General features: G+C 41.1%; 1 protein-coding gene and 1 pseudogene across 3 annotated transcripts in view; one reads left to right on the top strand and one right to left on the bottom strand.

Moving 5' to 3' along the window:
- Positions 1 to 19,042, top strand: part of L1CAM (L1 cell adhesion molecule) — a 1,396,060-nt gene that overhangs the window by 362,745 nt on the left and 1,014,273 nt on the right. The window lies entirely within an intron of this gene.
- Positions 6,978 to 7,981, bottom strand: LOC141108601 (high mobility group protein B2 pseudogene; annotated as a pseudogene).

Here is a 19,042-nt window from a genome sequence, read left to right as displayed (position 1 = left end):
GTGTGGCTATGTCTTTTCCGGCGATGCAACCAGTTGTGGGGCCGAGAATGTTCCCTACAAGCACCGTGATGAATGCTGTGCTATCCGGAACTCTGCTTACGGATACTGGAGTTCGTTTGAAGCCGCAGGGGAGGTTTGTCCTGTATACCTCAGGAGATGTTGAGGGACTGGGCATGATCTGCCATCAATGCGAAGGATTGGCCGTGCATCTTCGTCCATTTGACCGATGTCCGCAATGTGGAGAGTACTTGTTTGTGGTGGAGCAACCTACCACGTCGCCCCGTGCTTACCGGATGGATTGGGCAACAGGTATCGCCACAGTAGAAGCTGCTACTGCTACAGAGAGAGAGCGACAGGCCGCCACTTTGCCTGTTGTTACTGACAATGTTCCAGAAGGAGACACTGCTGCTGTTGTCTCATCAAGGGACATCACTTTGGTTTCTGCGTCCACTATGCCTACTCAAAGGAAGGTGGGCTATGTAAAGGCTTCCCGCGGCCGTGGTCGAGGCCTACCCCAGAGGTTACCTGAACCGGAGCTACCAGAGTCCACGTCAGGAACGGGTAAGCCACTGTTGGGGAATGTGTCCGGGACTGTAAATAAATATCTACCAGCGGAAGAGTTGGGAGATTCAGAAATAGAATCCATGCCGGATCTTTTCGTTGATGATGACCTATTTGAGACTATGTCACAAATTGCCTTCGCTATGACTTTCCCTGAATGGACAGCCCTGAGTTCTGGGAAGACGTCGCCCTGTGTGGAGCCACACAGTACTATTGCTGGGACTTTACCAGAAGTTGCTAGTTCACTACAGACACCGGCTGGGTCTATGGTGAGCAAATCATTGGATTCCTGTGTACCGCCTGGTATGGGGAGGGACAGATCTTTGCCCAAACTTGCTCGCTTGCAGAGGAAGTTGAACAAGCGTGTAGCTGCCGAGTATGGTTTGGAGTTCCCCTATGTGCCCCAGGATATCATGCAGGAGATTGAAACTAACCGGGAACTTTGGTACCGTGAAGCTGTTTGGGACTATTTGTCTGTACCTAAGCCCTTCAGAAAGATTGGATGTTCTGTTAAGATGGATGAACGTTTTAACAATGTTGTATATTTTATTACCACTGTGGATAAAGAGGGAAGATCACTGACATTGCCAGATCCCCGGTTCTACTGGTAACTATGGACAAAAGAACTTTGAAGTTATTTAGCTAGTTAGCGTCAGGGTAAAGAGATCTGCATGGTCAAGATCTACCTTTTCTGTTCAGTGTTTAAATCCAAGGACTTCCTTTTGCTAGCTGGATTTTTGTTTCTTGAAAAAAAAAAAAAAAAAGAGAAGAAGAATTTTATATAGGAATGGACTCCTAAAGAGTATTTTTGGTATAGATTATAGGAAGAGAGTCTCATTTTTAAATGAGGCTTTGCTCCTAATGTTGTACAGGATATACATATGTGTGTTTAACTAGGTTTCCTTTTCAGGGATCATGGGATCTTATATTAAGCCGGGAGGCTTTTCAGCTAGTTAGATAGTGAGGTTATGTACAATCATACTGTGGTTTTGTTTGCGGATGTAAACATAATGTTTTATAGATATAAGTCTTATAGTGTCTTTATACTGTCCTTTTCTCTCTCTTTGTCTATCAAAAGTTATAAGAAACTCAAATACTCTCAGGCTTGGGAGTCATTGTCACTGTTTTTTTTGGAAAGACGTTGGGGACAACGTCTACTGTAGTGGGGGGAGTATGTAGCGCTGGTAGATTTGCAATCTACCGTATGTTAGGTAAATTTAGTAAATTGTTTGTTAGGAAGGTTAAGTTTGCCTCTGTTCCAGCTTGGCTGACGTTGTATGTGTTTCCGTGCTGACCAGTGGGTGTCGCTGTTATCACTGGTTAGTGTTGGAAAGGCAACGTATTGAAGCATATGGATGCTCTTCTGTCCCGGAGACAACTCGGTGGAAGTGGTCCTCCGAGTTGCATTCTGGGCGAGGGTATTTATGGGACAGACGCCATTTTTTGGGGTTCGTTTTTACAACCACCTGCTGGCCCTCCTGGCCGACAAGTATGCATTAAGGAGCTATCTCGTAGTCCTCCGTCCCAGGGGCCCATGATACTACGGCACAGGGGTGGGTCCAGAGGCTTGTCTGGGGCCTACCACCGTGGCCGAGGAATGGTTCTGAGCTGTCGGTCCTGTGTGACGAAGCTGAACAACCGAGGAGATCCCAGGGGAGGACCCGTCTTGGAGGGACCATGCAACGTGCTGGTCTATAGATTGGCCTGGTGACTCGGTTGGAGGACGTATCCGAAAGTAACTATACAGCATAGTGTTGCCAGGTTGGATTAAAGGTTCAGGCACTGTGACTGACATTCATTACAGAAAAATCTGATACATCCTGTGGCAGAGGATCGTACGGGTTTTGTTCCCCAAGCAAGTCTGTGGCAGAGACTTTGATTCCTGCTGTGTACTGGCTGCTAGGCTAGTGAGAGAGGCCTATTCAGACGAGCAAAGAGTGTGTCCTACGAGGGGAGCGCATTCCATACAATATCTGAATTCCACCAGGACGTTTGTCAAAAGAACCCTACAAGAAGATGTTTGAGTTTCTTCTGCAGTTTCCTTTCCGCCTCTTTCCTGCTATTTCCTAAGTCAAGTGTTTAATAAAGCATTGAAACGTACTCCAGTGTTGGTGCATGTGTCGTCCAGAGGTACACTCAACGGAGCCCTAGACCCGGTGACGGTGAAACAGAGGGAAGCAGAGTGAAGGTAACAGACCCGTTTAAACCAGCAGCTCCGCTGAGAGTGATTTGTTTACATATGATTATTATGGACATTTCTGATGGTTTATTTTATTGTGTACTTTATTAATCAGATACACATTGTATATTATTAATTTGATTTTTGTATTGTTTCCTTTGCGCCCTTTATAGATATATTTTTGCATTGTTATTAGTTTTCCACTAATTTTAGGTGCAGCATTGGTAAATAATCAACAAATTGTTTTTTTGTATTGTGGTGCTGATACCCAACACTTTCCCCCTCACAAACTAAAGAACTGTCTTGAAAAAGAGGAAAGGTGGACAACATCAGGCATTCAGACACTAAATGACTTCATAGCATCTAAATCATTCCTTTCATTCCCATCGCTTAGAGAAAAATATGATCTACCAAACTCTGAGATATTTAGATATCTCCAAATCAAAAATTTCTATACACCATTCCTAAAGGGGGATACACCATTATCCCAATTATCCATTTTTGAATCAATCTGTACAAAAGATCCATTTGCTAAAGGTACAATTTCATCACTTTATAATCAATTATATGGAGTAGCAAATCTTAATAGACCCTCTTACGTTCAGAGGTGGGAGGAGGACCTGGGACGAACTTTAGAAGACACGGACTGGTCTAACATATGGCTCACATCTAAGTCATCTTCACCCAACATCTTAGCACTGGAGACAAATTATAAAGTCCTAACTCGCTGGTACCTTGTACCCGCTAGAGTGGCAAAATATTCACCTAATACCTCAGCTCTTTGTTTTCGAGGATGCCCAGAAATAGGCACACATTTACACATATGGTGGACGTGCCCAGTAATCCAAACCTTCTGGAAGGAAGTCTTCGTGATTGCATCTAAAATATTTAAAAAAATAATACAACCAGATCCATATTTAACTTTACTTAATCTAAAACCGGAATGGTTAACACTCTCTCAATTCAAACTTATGATCCAACTAATAACGGCTGCAAAACAAACAGTGGCCAAGGCATGGAAATCTCCTACATTGGTACTAGCAGAAACAATTCACAGAATGAATAATACAATGTCCCATGCTAAGATGGTAGCCATCGATCAAAATCAAATTCCAAAATTTGAAAAACTTTGGCATCCTTGGATAAAACAACAGTTCCTGTCAAACTTCAATGACTCTGTCCTGTTGCCATGGTAACAGATTAAATGACTTACAGAGACACCCATTCTAAGGCTTCAAAGAGAACTAAAAAGAATAATAAACTGACGAGCGGGACAACCTTGTGGACCATACCTCTACCTTTCAACCCTTTTTCTTCTTTCTCTTTCCTTTTCTCCACCTTACGATTAAAGCTCATTATCAGAATTTATTTGACCTATATACACACTACTTGTAAACAATATGTATAGTAGGTATAAATCATTTAAATACCTACAAAAGTAACTAAGGAAATGATATATATCTTTAATTTAGGTTTACGTGAACCCAATGTTTAATATTTGAAATTTCATGATATTTACCTATATAAACCCTACTGTAAAACAATGAGCTTACTTTATAGATCCTTGTAAACTTACTTTATGTATCTTTATAACATTGTATACTCAATAAACTTCTTTTGACAAGGAAAAAGAGGAAAGGGATCAAAAAAACAAAAAAACACAAGAAATAGGCTTGAGATTCGAATGATTATAAAACATTTGTTTTTAGTTGACAAAAGAAGAATGGTGTCGCACCTGTGAGTGGTGACACTACTTTTCCAACTATAGCCTCCAACTCTCAGTATGTCCCTATTCCAACTGATCAATTCCTTCCTTCTGGACAGGGATATCCACCTAGACAAGGGAGATCCAATAATAGGAATACTCCCTGTGACCAGAAGAAGAGACGCCATAGTTCTAGAACCCCAAATAATCAATATTCTACTAAGAACCCATACCCTAATACCAATCAGGGTAAGAGGTCAATTCATAGGGAGAGGTAGAGGATATCATGTACCCTTTAGGGCCCTGAACCATCAAGCTAGGGATCAACATAGGAGATCCCCACCCCGCCCACATGAAAGGAATTTCAATCACAAAATGTAACATGAGGGTTATAGAGATAGATCCCCTATACAAACCTATAATCGGTTTACACCTCTAAGGGATGATTTCCCACATGGTAACCCTTATCCTTACATGCAGAGGGAGGTGGATGATTATGCCAGATCTCCATATAATTATACTCAGACCAATCCAGACCAATACAATAGTTGGGGTTTTCCAAGGGAGTTAAAAAATCCCGTCTGAGATTACGATCAAAGAGAGGTACTAGAGGGGGGCGGAGAGTCCAAAGGAAAAAGGAAAAGAACATAGTGGGCCAGGAAGTTTTCAATCTGTCAGGCCACACTCACTGATGCTGAAAAACTAATCTTGGATAAGGGACTCATTCGCTCCTCCTAAGAAACGTAATAAATTTGACACTTTCATAGATGTACACAAATACATTTGCAAATTAAATATACAAAGACATTTTATATCTAATCCTTTGAGACAATGGCCAATAGCCTATGGAGGAACTGTTCATTTAGGTCTCTCCAACCCTTCTCTCTTCAACCCTATGGCCCATTCAGTAAATGTGTTCAAAGATTTAGTCTTGAAAGATTTGGACAGGTTACCTTTTAAGAAAATCCATGAAAACACCCTGATATTAGAGTAGGTTTAAATGATTTATGCGAGTGGAAAGATTTAATAATCTGTCCCTCCGATAAGGGGGGCGGTATAGCTGTATTGGATAAAATAGCCTATCAAACAGCCTGTTGAGAATTTTGGATGATAGAGAGACATATAGTATACTCCCTATGGACCCTACTACCCGTTATAAAAAGAAAATAGTTGAAATACTAGATGAGGGTTCTGAGGAAGGTATTTTAGATAAGAAAGAGATATCCTATCTTATCCCAGTAGCTCCAAGGATTCCTGTTATGTACTACCTCCCCAACGTATATTAGTATTCCATACACCCTCCAGGACGTCCAATTGTGAGCGGGATAGATTCTGTCACCGCTCGAATTGGACGTTACATACTTTTTCTTACAACCATTGGTTAGCAAGGTGCCCTCTTATTTGAGGGATACAAAAGCAACTATCAAGTTGTTAGAGAGGGTAGACTTTCATGGTAATTTCCTGCTAGTCACTGCTGATGTAGCATCCTTGTATACCTCACCATTTAAGGTCGATGGCAGTACGGTACTACCTTTCAAAAGATAATGGTTTACCCATGGCCCAACAGAATTTCATTGTGGAACTTTTTGAATTTACCACCAAACATAACTATTTTTAGTTTGATAATACGTTTTTTTTAAAAGAAAATTTATTTATGACCAAGTGGGAGGGGAATGTCGTCCATGCCCAGGATAGACCAGAATTGGTTCTCTGGTCACGTTATATAGACAACATTCTCCTCCTATGGAATGGTGACCATGATTCACTGTGTGATTTCATGTCATTTTTAAAGACCAACGATAGAGGCATTTCCTTATCCTATAAAACCAGTAGAGATGAAATACATTTATTCAAAATAAAAACCTTTTTCAAACCTACGGACTGAAATGGATACATTCCGTTACAGTTGTCACCACAATGCGTGGTTGAAATCTGGCCCTCTGAGTCAAATTGTGAGGTTGCGAACGTAATTGTACCAGTGCTTCAGATTTTTGCCATCAAGCCCAGTTTCTCAAACAGAGATTTGTGGAGAAGGGCCAGTTATGATTGATTCAGAAATAGACAAATCTTACCATTTAGATCGAAATTCCTTACTGTTGGATAAACCTCATCAAGTGGATGATACTAACAAGTTTGAATGGTCTTTCTTTACTACATACTCTATTTAACACAAACAGATTAAGGGCATTCTCAATAAACATTGTGATGTCCTTAAAAATTGCCAGATTTTGGGTCCGGTCCTTCCAGATCACACCAAGGTTACTTACCTTGGCGCTCCATCATTATGGAATAGGATAGCTCCCAATGTTATTGGACAGGGAAAAAAAAAGGGGAGCTGGTGTGAGGTGGGTGGAGGTAGTGTCTCAGTCCCAATTAGTGTACATACAACAACAAAAATTGGGCCCACGGGACTTTTAATCAAAGCTGAACATTATACATGTATTGATGTTTTTTTTTTTTTTTTTTTAGAATGTTTATATATAATTTTATTACAAAAAAAAAGTTGCTAAAAAAAGTTAGAAAAAAGTACAATGCACCAGGTCTACAGAAATCTAAAGTATACTGGGTCTTTGTTGCTAACATTGGACTACCCTTAGAAGCCATTAAATATGCAGAATCATCCCACATCAAAAGCTTTAACTCTAACAGCCCCCTCCAACTACTCCTTGTATTAAAATATAGGTTCTCCCTAAAGAATCATATTACCTATACACAATTCTGTACAGTTTTTATAACCAAGCTAACAAAATGAGCTGCACTTGAGTTCACATTCTTAGCAAATAAAACAAACAATGGGCTTCAACGCAATTTAAACAGCAGACAAAGCATTCACTCATCATCATCATCATCTTCCTCATCCTTGTCTTCCTCATCTTCTTCATCCTCCTCATCATCGTCATCTTCTGGTTCAACCTTCTTCTTTGAGCTTGCTGGCCTGACAGGAATCTTCTTACCAACATCACTGCTGCCCTTTGCCTGATATGCCACAACATCCTTCTCATATTTCTCCTTGAGTTTTGCTGCTTTCTGTTCAAATGGCTGCTTGTCTTTGGGCATCTGTTCAGACCACAGCTCTCCTAGTTTCTTAGCAGTATCACCAATGGACAGACCAAGAGTGTCGTTCTTTATCTGGGGTAGATTTTCAGAACAGAACAGGAAGAAGGCAGATGGTGGTCGTTTTGGGGCATTTGGGTCCTTCTTTCTCTTTCCCCCCTTCTCCCCCTTGGGTGGGATGTAGGTTTTCATTTCCCTTTCATAGTGGACCATGTCACCTTTGGCCAAGTCTTCAAACTTTCCTTTCTCCTTGGCAGACATGGTCTTCCACCTCTCGGAGCACTTCTTGGAGAACTCAGCGAAGTTGACGGAGCAGTCCGGGTGTTTCTTCTTGTGCTCCTCCCAGCATGTCTGCACGAAGTAGGCGTAGGAGGACATCTTGCCCCTGGGCTTGTTAGGATCTCCTTTCCCCATTGCTGATACCTGAGCTGTACGAGTGATAAGAGGTGACCGATCCGCCTGTGTGTCCCGCACTAGAATGGTTTTATACATGTATTGATGTTTATTAAATTTTTGCATTATGTTCTGTTTTTAAATGTTTGTCAAAACATTTTTCATATTTTATATATATCATGTCTGAGGTGTGACTCATTAAAAGTCCCGTGGGCACCAATATTTTTGTTGTATATTCCCAATCTTATTGAACCTACCAATAAACCCATATTTTTTCACAATCTAAAGAGTTATTATCTGCATCGCAGGTGTAATGTGTGCCATCATAATGTATGTGGTAGGAGAAAGTTAGATGCTTTTCAGTCTACTGTCACGAACCGCACGTGTTGGACGGACTATACGTCCATTTTCTGTTAGAGCAATTGAGCATATAGCAAATATAAAGGAGTAACTAATCACAGTGTGCCTAAACATTATCTCCGACATCATAATAAAGGCCCTAAAGGCACTCAGTTTCTTATTATAGACAAATATATATCCCCATGGAGGAGGGGTCCCAGTATTAGAGGTGTATAGTGTATAATCCGACCTAGTGAACTAGGTCGGATTATAATCCGATTTATGTTCCAAGGATCTGCCTGTGTGGAGTGGTGTTCAGAGTGAGGCTTGGAATTTGTTTTTCCACCCGAATATCTGTTTGGCTCTATCCAAGCCTGGCTGTGGTTTAGCACCTATCAATATTGGTGGTCACATCAAGGCTTGGCTCTATCCGGGCCTCGCTGTGGTTTAGCACCTTTGGTGGCCACATTGAGGCTTGGAAAACACGCCGTATACCAAGTTGTGTGTGGCTGTGCAGTTACGTGATGTCTGGAGCTTGGCTCTATCCAAGTCTCGCTGTGGTTTAGCACCTATCATTGTTGGTCACATTGAGGCTTGGCTCTATTCAGGCCTCACTGTGGTTTAACACACCGGATACCATGTTGAATATGGCCACATGTCATTATGTTGTATACAGGTTTGTTTAATTATTATTGATTATTGAGTGTATATTATTGCGCAGTGCATGGATATGGACTCATACCCTAGTTAAAGTCTTTGTAGACTAAACGCGCCAGGTTTGATGAGTCCTTATGCCATTGTGCCTTTTTGAATGTTATGCTTTTGTGATCACAGGAGAGATTTTTTACTTGATGCAATACATCTTGGAATCTATGAAAAGCCTTTTTATTCCAAATAATCCTGTAAGAATACGGTTTTTCATTATGTGGAGGCTTTCTGTTGTCTTTTATGGACTCTATTTACTAATTAGGTGACTTCTGAAGGCAATTGGTTGGACTAGAATTTAGTTAGGGGTATAAGAGTAAAGGGGGCTGAATACAAATGCACGCCACACTTTTCACATATTTATTTGTAAAAAAATTTGAAAAACATGTATCATTTTCCTTCCACTTCACAATTATGTTCCACTTTGTGTTGGTCTATCACATAAAATCCCAATGCATTTAAGGTTTTGGTTGTAACATGACAAAATGTGTAAAATTTTAAGGGGTATGAATACTTTTTTTTTAAAGCACTGTATATCAAGCACCCTTAGTCAAACCCTTACTAGTCATATACTGTGTGAGTATTACTACAAATCATCTCCATCAGTATGGTTCATGCTTAGCTTCCATATTGTTTGTGTTAGTATTCATTGTATGAATATTATTTGTTATAGCCTGGTCTTGGCGTGCCATGGAAATGACAGTTATATTTTAACACTTGGATTTTAATGATATACCAATAAAATGTAAAAAAGTTTTATATTATCAGTTATCTTCTGGTTTATTGTTTGACACCTATAAAATCCCATCAAAATTTCCTTGTTCTATGAATATATTCCAGGGATGTGGTGTTTGTTAACCATGTCAGCCAACCACATTAATATGAAAACTGAAGTATACAATGTTTTAGTACAATGGGTCCCAAGGTAAAGAGTATGACAATATACATTTTGTATGATTTATATTATTCCAGTTAGGGCCGGTTCACACGGGGGCGACTTGTCAGGCGACCTAGCCGCCTGACAAGTCGCCTCCCGTTCTGTACAATGGAACCGTTCTAATCGGAGCGACGCAAGTCGCTCCGACTTAGAAGAAAGGTTCCTGTACTACTTTGGGGGCGACTTGCATAGACTTCTATACAGAAGTCGTCTTGCAAGTCGCCCCGGCAGTCGTGTGCAGGTCGCCTCGGTGAGGCGACCTGCAAGTCGTGCCGCGTCTAGTGTGAACCGGCACTTACAGGAACTTCTTGTTCATAATAAATGTGAGAATTAACTCTATAAGTATAGGTGGATCGCGACCATTATTTAACAAACTGTAAAACTGTAAATTTGAAAGGCATATGTAAATACACACAAACATATATATATATATATATATATATATATATATATATATATATATATATATATATAGGAATAGTTAATAGGAAAGACTCAATTCTGCAACAGCAAATACCTGTACTATAAGCCCATGCATCAGCAGTACTGCAGAAACAAACCACAACCTGTGAGGCATTAACAAAACAGACAGCACTGTGGACAACAAGCCAGCAAAGATTCACATGTGTGATGCCTGCTTTCAGCAGTGCCAGATAACAGCATATACGGTGCATCCGGAAAGTATTCACAGCGCTTAACTTTTTCCATTTTTTGTTATTTTACAAATTAATTAAGTTCATTATTTTCCTCAAAATTCTACAAACAATACCCCATAATGACAACGTGAAACAAGTTTGAAATCTTTGCACATTTTTAAAAAATGAAGAATGAAAAAAAATCACATGTACATAAGTATTCACAGCCTTTGCGCAATACTTTGTTGAAGCACCTTTGGCACCAATTACAGCTTCAAGTCTTTTTGAGTTTGATGCTACAAGCTTGGCACACTTATTTTTGGGCAGGTTCTCTCATTCTTCTTTGCAGGATCCCTCAAGCTCCATCAGGTTGGGTAGGGCGCGTCAGGGCACAGCCTTTTTTCAGAACTCTCCAGAGATGTTCAATCAGGTTCAAGTCTGGGCTCTGGCTGGGCCACGCAAGGACATTCACAGAATTGCCCTGTAGCCACTCCTTTGCTATCTTGGCTGTGTGCTTAGGGTCGTTGTCCCGTTAGAAGATGAACCTGGGGTCCAGAGCACTCTGCAGCAGGTTTTCATCAAGGATGTCTCTGTTTATTGCTGCATTCATCTTTCCCTCGATCCTGACTAGTCTCTAGGTTCCTGCCACTGAATAACATCCCCACTGCATGATGCTGCCACCACCATGCTTCTCTGTAGGGATGGTATTGGCCAGGTTATGTGCGGTGCCAGGTTTCCTCCAGACATGACGCTTGCCATTCAGGCCAAAGAGTTCAATCTTTGTTTCATCAGACCAGAGAATTTTGTTTCTCATGGTCTGAGAGTCCTTTAGATTCCTCCAGGCAGGCTGTCATGTGCCTTTTGCTGAGGAGTGGCTTCCGTCTGGCCACTTTACCATACAGGCCTGATTGGTGGAGTGTTGCAGAGATGCTGCAGAGATGGCTGTTCTTCTGGAAGGTTCTCCTCTCTCCACAGAGAAACTCTGGAGCTCTGTCAGAGTGACTATCAGGTTCTTGGTCACCTCCCTGACTAAGGCCCTTCTCCCCGATGGCTCAGTTTGGCTGTAGGAAGAGTCCTGTTGATTCCAAACTATTTCCATTATGGATGATGGAGGACACTGTGCTCATTGGGACCTTTAATGCTGCTGAAACGTTTCTGTACCCTTCCCCAGATCTGTGCCTAAATACAATCCTATTTTGGAGGTCTACAGACAATTTCTTGGACTTCGTGGCTTGTTTTGTGCTCTGACACGCACTGTTAACTGTGGGACCTTTTATAGACAGTTGTGTTCCTTTCCAAATCATGTCCAATCAACTGAATTTATTACAGGTGGACTCCAATCAAGTTGTAGAAACATCTCAAGGATGATCAGTGGAAACAGGATGCACCTGAGCTCAATTTTGAGTGTCATGGCAAAGGCTATGAATACTTATGGGGGTTTAAGTTTAGAGGCTGTGACATGGCGAACTCTCCTCTCTTTCCTCACTTGGCTTGTTCCCTCGTACCTGAGAGGTCCTACACATGGGTAAGCACATCACTATCATGCAAAATGTTATTTTATTTTTACTCAACCTCACTTGCACATACTATGTGTGGAATGCTATACTCATTACTTATTACTAAGATACATCTCTCTAGTTTTCTTTCTATATCTTGGTTTGTTTTCATCTTACTCCTCGTATTGTGTTCATATCCACCCTTGCTTGTTTGTGTTCTCTCTTCATTCTAGTATACTACATGGACATCCAAAGATACCTTATCTCTATATATTTATCTCACCTTTATGGTGTTTACCATTAGATCTACATACATTTTATTGCCAACATTGTGAACATACTATATATGGCTATTGAGACACACCAAGGAACACAATTCTTTTCTTTTCCTTTCACACCATGCATCCTTTACACTCTCTTATTATCATTTTCCTTTCTTTCCTGTTTGCACCCACACCTATTATGTCATGGATTTCTTTACGAGAGCGATATCAACTATTTATACCCTTATATTACTCTAGAAGATACATACATATATATAATTTTTATTACAGTTGTCATGACATATGTGGCCTCTGGGACATCCTAGGATATACAACATTCCTTTTCTTCCATTTTCCTCGCCATGTCCGCCTCCTACTGGACCCCCGCTCAGCTTACTGCGGGCTACGCACCTTCAGCTCCCGGTTGGAGTACCTTCCGCTGTTGCCTTTGTAGATCAGTCCTATGGACCCATTGACCATAATGCAAGTATGGGGTATTTCCTTTAGGCCATGTACTTCTTCTTTGACCATTATCATTATTGAATGTTATATCTTATTGATACCTATTATTTTGTAGATATCCTGCATATACACCAACTCCTGAAGAAGCGAGCAGAGCTCGCGAAACGCGTCGAGTACTAAGTTGTATATGTATACTATGTATTTTTATACTGTAATCAATATGTCAATGGTCTAATCATGCCCTATGATGTTTTTATGCTCATTATAAATTATGTTTTTGGAACTTCAATAAATCTTTATACTACTCATCATGACCTATATGACCAACTCATTTAAAGTCCCATGGGCGAATTTTCTCTTGTTTTGAATGTTTAATAGGGATGGAGTTGTGTTATATTAAGAGGCAGCATCCAGACCGCCCTCTTTTTCTATTGAATTATTAAGGTGGAAGACACCTACTAGCCCACTTGGTCCGTTTGCTGCTCTCGTGGTCATATTTACTATTACCAATTGCCATTATACATTATATATGAGTACTATATCATTCATTTATGCCAATCTAGCTGATTTATGGTAGTGTCTCCTATGTGCTGTATCCATCGGTGGCCGCGGTTTTGTTTCTCTTTTCCGGGAGCTGCGATGTATAAATGGGGGGCTACCCTCTCCCCTGCTGTCCCCTCCCCTCCTAATTTGTATGGGCGGGGCCACCTTTACATCGGCGCCATACACCTGCACCCATCGTGTGACTTCCGCATCCTTGCGGTTCCACGATTTGGCGTGCAGTACGTCATCACGTTGGCTGGAGGAGCTCGCGCATGCGCAGCGTGGGCATCCACCTCAGCCACGTTCGTATGGCGTTAGGGGCGTAGCCCAACGCTCCCGCTCGGGGGTTTAAGTTTAGAGGCTGTGACATGGCGAACTCTCCTCTCTTTCCTCACTTGGCTTGTTCCCTCGTACCTGAGAGGTCCTACACATGGGTAAGCACATCACTATCATGCAAAATGTTATTTTATTTTTACTCAACCTCACTTGCACATACTATGTGTGGAATGCTATACTCATTACTTATTACTAAGATACATCTCTCTAGTTTTCTTTCTATATCTTGGTTTGTTTTCATCTTACTCCTCGTATTGTGTTCATATCCACCCTTGCTTGTTTGTGTTCTCTCTTCATTCTAGTATACTACATGGACATCCAAAGATACCTTATCTCTATATATTTATCTCACCTTTATGGTGTTTACCATTAGATCTACATACATTTTATTGCCAACATTGTGAACATACTATATATGGCTATTGAGACACACCAAGGAACACAATTCTTTTCTTTTCCTTTCACACCATGCATCCTTTACACTCTCTTATTATCATTTTCCTTTCTTTCCTGTTTGCACCCACACCTATTATGTCATGGATTTCTTTACGAGAGCGATATCAACTATTTATACCCTTATATAACTCTAGAAGATACATACATATATATAATTTTTATTACAGTTGTCATGACATATGTGGCCTCTGGGACATCCTAGGATATACAACATTCCTTTTCTTCCATTTTCCTCGCCATGTCCGCCTCCTACTGGACCCCCGCTCGGCTTACTGCGGGCTACGCACCTTCAGCTCCCGGTTGGAGTACCTTCCACTGTTGCCTTTGTAGATCAGTCCTATGGACCCATTGACCATAATGCAAGTATGGGGTATTTCCTTTAGGCCATGTACTTCTTCTTTGACCATTATCATTATTGAATGTTATATCTTATTGATACCTATTATTTTGTAGATATCCTGCATATACACCAACTCCTGAAGAAGCGAGCAGAGCTCGCGAAACGCGTCGAGTACTAAGTTGTATATGTATACTATGTATTTTTATACTGTAATCAATATGTCAATGGTCTAATCATGCCCTATGATGTTTTTATGCTCATTATAAATTATGTTTTTGGAACTTCAATAAATCTTTATACTACTCATCATGACCTATATGACCAACTCATTTAAAGTCCCATGGGCGAATTTTCTCTTGTTTTGAATGTTTAATAGGGATGGAGTTGTGTTATATTAAGAGGCAGCATCCAGACCGCCCTCTTTTTCTATTGAATTATTAAGGTGGAAGACACCTACTAGCCCACTTGGTCCGTTTGCTGCTCTCGTGGTCATATTTACTATTACCAATTGCCATTATACATTATATATGAGTACTATATCATTCATTTATGCCAATCTAGCTGATTTATGGTAGTGTCTCCTATGTGCTGTATCCATCGGTGGCCGCGGTTTTGTTTCTCTTTTCCGGGAGCTGCGATGTATAAATGGGGGGCTACCCTCTCCCCTGCTGTCCCCTCCCCTCCTAATTTGTATGGGCGGGGCCACCTTTACATCGGCGCCATACACCTGCACCCATCGTGTGACTTCCGCATCCTTGCGGTTCCACGATTTGGCGTGCAGTACGTCATCACGTTGGCTGGAGGAGCTCGCGCATGCGCAGCGTGGGCATCCACCTCAGCCACGTTCGTATGGCGTTAGGGGCGTAGCCCAACGCTCCCGCTCGGGGGTTTAAGTTTAGAGGCTGTGACATGGCGAACTCTCCTCTCTTTCCTCACTTGGCTTGTTCCCTCGTACCTGAGAGGTCCTACACATGGGTAAGCACATCACTATCATGCAAAATGTTATTTTATTTTTACTCAACCTCACTTGCACATACTATGTGTGGAATGCTATACTCATTACTTATTACTAAGATACATCTCTCTAGTTTTCTTTCTATATCTTGGTTTGTTTTCATCTTACTCCTCGTATTGTGTTCATATCCACCCTTGCTTGTTTGTGTTCTCTCTTCATTCTAGTATACTACATGGACATCCAAAGATACCTTATCTCTATATATTTATCTCACCTTTATGGTGTTTACCATTAGATCTACATACATTTTATTGCCAACATTGTGAACATACTATATATGGCTATTGAGACACACCAAGGAACACAATTCTTTTCTTTTCCTTTCACACCATGCATCCTTTACACTCTCTTATTATCATTTTCCTTTCTTTCCTGTTTGCACCCACACCTATTATGTCATGGATTTCTTTACGAGAGCGATATCAACTATTTATACCCTTATATTACTCTAGAAGATACATACATATATATAATTTTTATTACAGTTGTCATGACATATGTGGCCTCTGGGACATCCTAGGATATACAACATTCCTTTTCTTCCATTTTCCTCGCCATGTCCGCCTCCTACTGGACCCCCGCTCGGCTTACTGCGGGCTACGCACCTTCAGCTCCCGGTTGGAGTACCTTCCGCTGTTGCCTTTGTAGATCAGTCCTATGGACCCATTGACCATAATGCAAGTATGGGGTATTTCCTTTAGGCCATGTACTTCTTCTTTGACCATTATCATTATTGAATGTTATATCTTATTGATACCTATTATTTTGTAGATATCCTGCATATACACCAACTCCTGAAGAAGCGAGCAGAGCTCGCGAAACGCGTCGAGTACTAAGTTGTATATGTATACTATGTATTTTTATACTGTAATCAATATGTCAATGGTCTAATCATGCCCTATGATGTTTTTATGCTCATTATAAATTATGTTTTTGGAACTTCAATAAATCTTTATACTACTCATCATGACCTATATGACCAACTCATTTAAAGTCCCATGGGCGAATTTTCTCTTGTTTTGAATGTTTAATAGGGATGGAGTTGTGTTATATTAAGAGGCAGCATCCAGACCGCCCTCTTTTTCTATTGAATTATTAAGGTGGAAGACACCTACTAGCCCACTTGGTCCGTTTGCTGCTCTCGTGGTCATATTTACTATTACCAATTGCCATTATACATTATATATGAGTACTATATCATTCATTTATGCCAATCTAGCTGATTTATGGTAGTGTCTCCTATGTGCTGTATCCATCGGTGGCCGCGGTTTTGTTTCTCTTTTCCGGGAGCTGCGATGTATAAATGGGGGGCTACCCTCTCCCCTGCTGTCCCCTCCCCTCCTAATTTGTATGGGCGGGGCCACCTTTACATCGGCGCCATACACCTGCACCCATCGTGTGACTTCCGCATCCTTGCGGTTCCACGATTTGGCGTGCAGTACGTCATCACGTTGGCTGGAGGAGCTCGCGCATGCGCAGCGTGGGCATCCACCTCAGCCACGTTCGTATGGCGTTAGGGGCGTAGCCCAACGCTCCCGCTCGGGGGTTTAAGTTTAGAGGCTGTGACATGGCGAACTCTCCTCTCTTTCCTCACTTGGCTTGTTCCCTCGTACCTGAGAGGTCCTACACATGGGTAAGCACATCACTATCATGCAAAATGTTATTTTATTTTTACTCAACCTCACTTGCACATACTATGTGTGGAATGCTATACTCATTACTTATTACTAAGATACATCTCTCTAGTTTTCTTTCTATATCTTGGTTTGTTTTCATCTTACTCCTCGTATTGTGTTCATATCCACCCTTGCTTGTTTGTGTTCTCTCTTCATTCTAGTATACTACATGGACATCCAAAGATACCTTATCTCTATATATTTATCTCACCTTTATGGTGTTTACCATTAGATCTACATACATTTTATTGCCAACATTGTGAACATACTATATATGGCTATTGAGACACACCAAGGAACACAATTCTTTTCTTTTCCTTTCACACCATGCATCCTTTACACTCTCTTATTATCATTTTCCTTTCTTTCCTGTTTGCACCCACACCTATTATGTCATGGATTTCTTTACGAGAGCGATATCAACTATTTATACCCTTATATTACTCTAGAAGATACATACATATATATAATTTTTATTACAGTTGTCATGACATATGTGGCCTCTGGGACATCCTAGGATATACAACATTCCTTTTCTTCCATTTTCCTCGCCATGTCCGCCTCCTACTGGACCCCCGCTCGGCTTACTGCGGGCTACGCACCTTCAGCTCCCGGTTGGAGTACCTTCCGCTGTTGCCTTTGTAGATCAGTCCTATGGACCCATTGACCATAATGCAAGTATGGGGTATTTCCTTTAGGCCATGTACTTCTTCTTTGACCATTATCATTATTGAATGTTATATCTTATTGATACCTATTATTTTGTAGATATCCTGCATATACACCAACTCCTGAAGAAGCGAGCAGAGCTCGCGAAACGCGTCGAGTACTAAGTTGTATATGTATACTATGTATTTTTATACTGTAATCAATATGTCAATGGTCTAATCATGCCCTATGATGTTTTTATGCTCATTATAAATTATGTTTTTGGAACTTCAATAAATCTTTATACTACTCATCATGACCTATATGACCAACTCATTTAAAGTCCCATGGGCGAATTTTCTCTTGTTTTGAATACTTATGTACATGTCATTTTTTTCATTTTTTATTTTTAATAAATTTGCAATGACTTAAAACAAACTTCTTTCACGTTGTCATTATGGGGTATTGTTTGTAGAATTTTGAGGAAAATATTATATTTATTCCATATTGGAATTGGCTGTAACATAACAAAATGTGTAAAAAGTGAAGGGCTGTGAATACTTTCTGGATGTACTGTACCTGTAGGCAACTCTTAACAGTATAACAGCACCTGAATACTATTGTCTTGTGCACCATGTGGTGCGCCTTACCACCTGAATGTCTCATGTGCCAACAGGAAGTCCAATGAACATAGGCGTGTGCATAGGATGTGCCTAGGCACATCCTAATCGACCTGTTCACATGCCTCCCAACTGCCAGAGAAACACTGTTCTGTGTCTCCCCTGCAGCTATGCTTCTCATAGGCAGCTACAGGGAAAACATTGTTTGCTTATGTTGGGGAGGGGACGGGTACTAAAGGGGGACACAGGGAGTAGGGAGGGTTATGTTTGATTGCGATTGTTTTTTTTTTACAGGGAGGGGGTGGGTGCTAAATTCGGCGTGGCAGTGGGGGCAGGCCTATTGGCCAATTACAGTCAATCATTGTCTCGCCCAGTACTCTGTGTTATTCATTAGTACCCACCCCCTTCCCGAGATAAACAAACAGCATTACCTCAATAGCTGTCTGTGACTTGTGCAGTTGTAGGGGAGACACAGAAATAGGAATTACTTCTGTTTTTCTCCCGGGACTTTTCACATTACACAGGATAATGCAACTCCAGATCCCCACCCCTTCACCTATTCCCAGGTCCAATAGGCGGGGCTATGAGTAGCTGTAATTTAGCTCCACCTACAGGACCACTAAATAAGAGAAGGGGGAGAAGTGCCAGGAGCTGCAGTACTACGAAGAGTCCAGAGAGA

This window comes from Aquarana catesbeiana, linkage group LG09, assembly GCF_042186555.1.
Source record: "Aquarana catesbeiana isolate 2022-GZ linkage group LG09, ASM4218655v1, whole genome shotgun sequence".
Classification (NCBI taxonomy): domain Eukaryota; kingdom Metazoa; phylum Chordata; class Amphibia; order Anura; family Ranidae; genus Aquarana; species Aquarana catesbeiana.
Note: the sequence above shows the minus strand (reverse complement) of the source record. Positions and strands in the feature narration are given on the sequence as shown.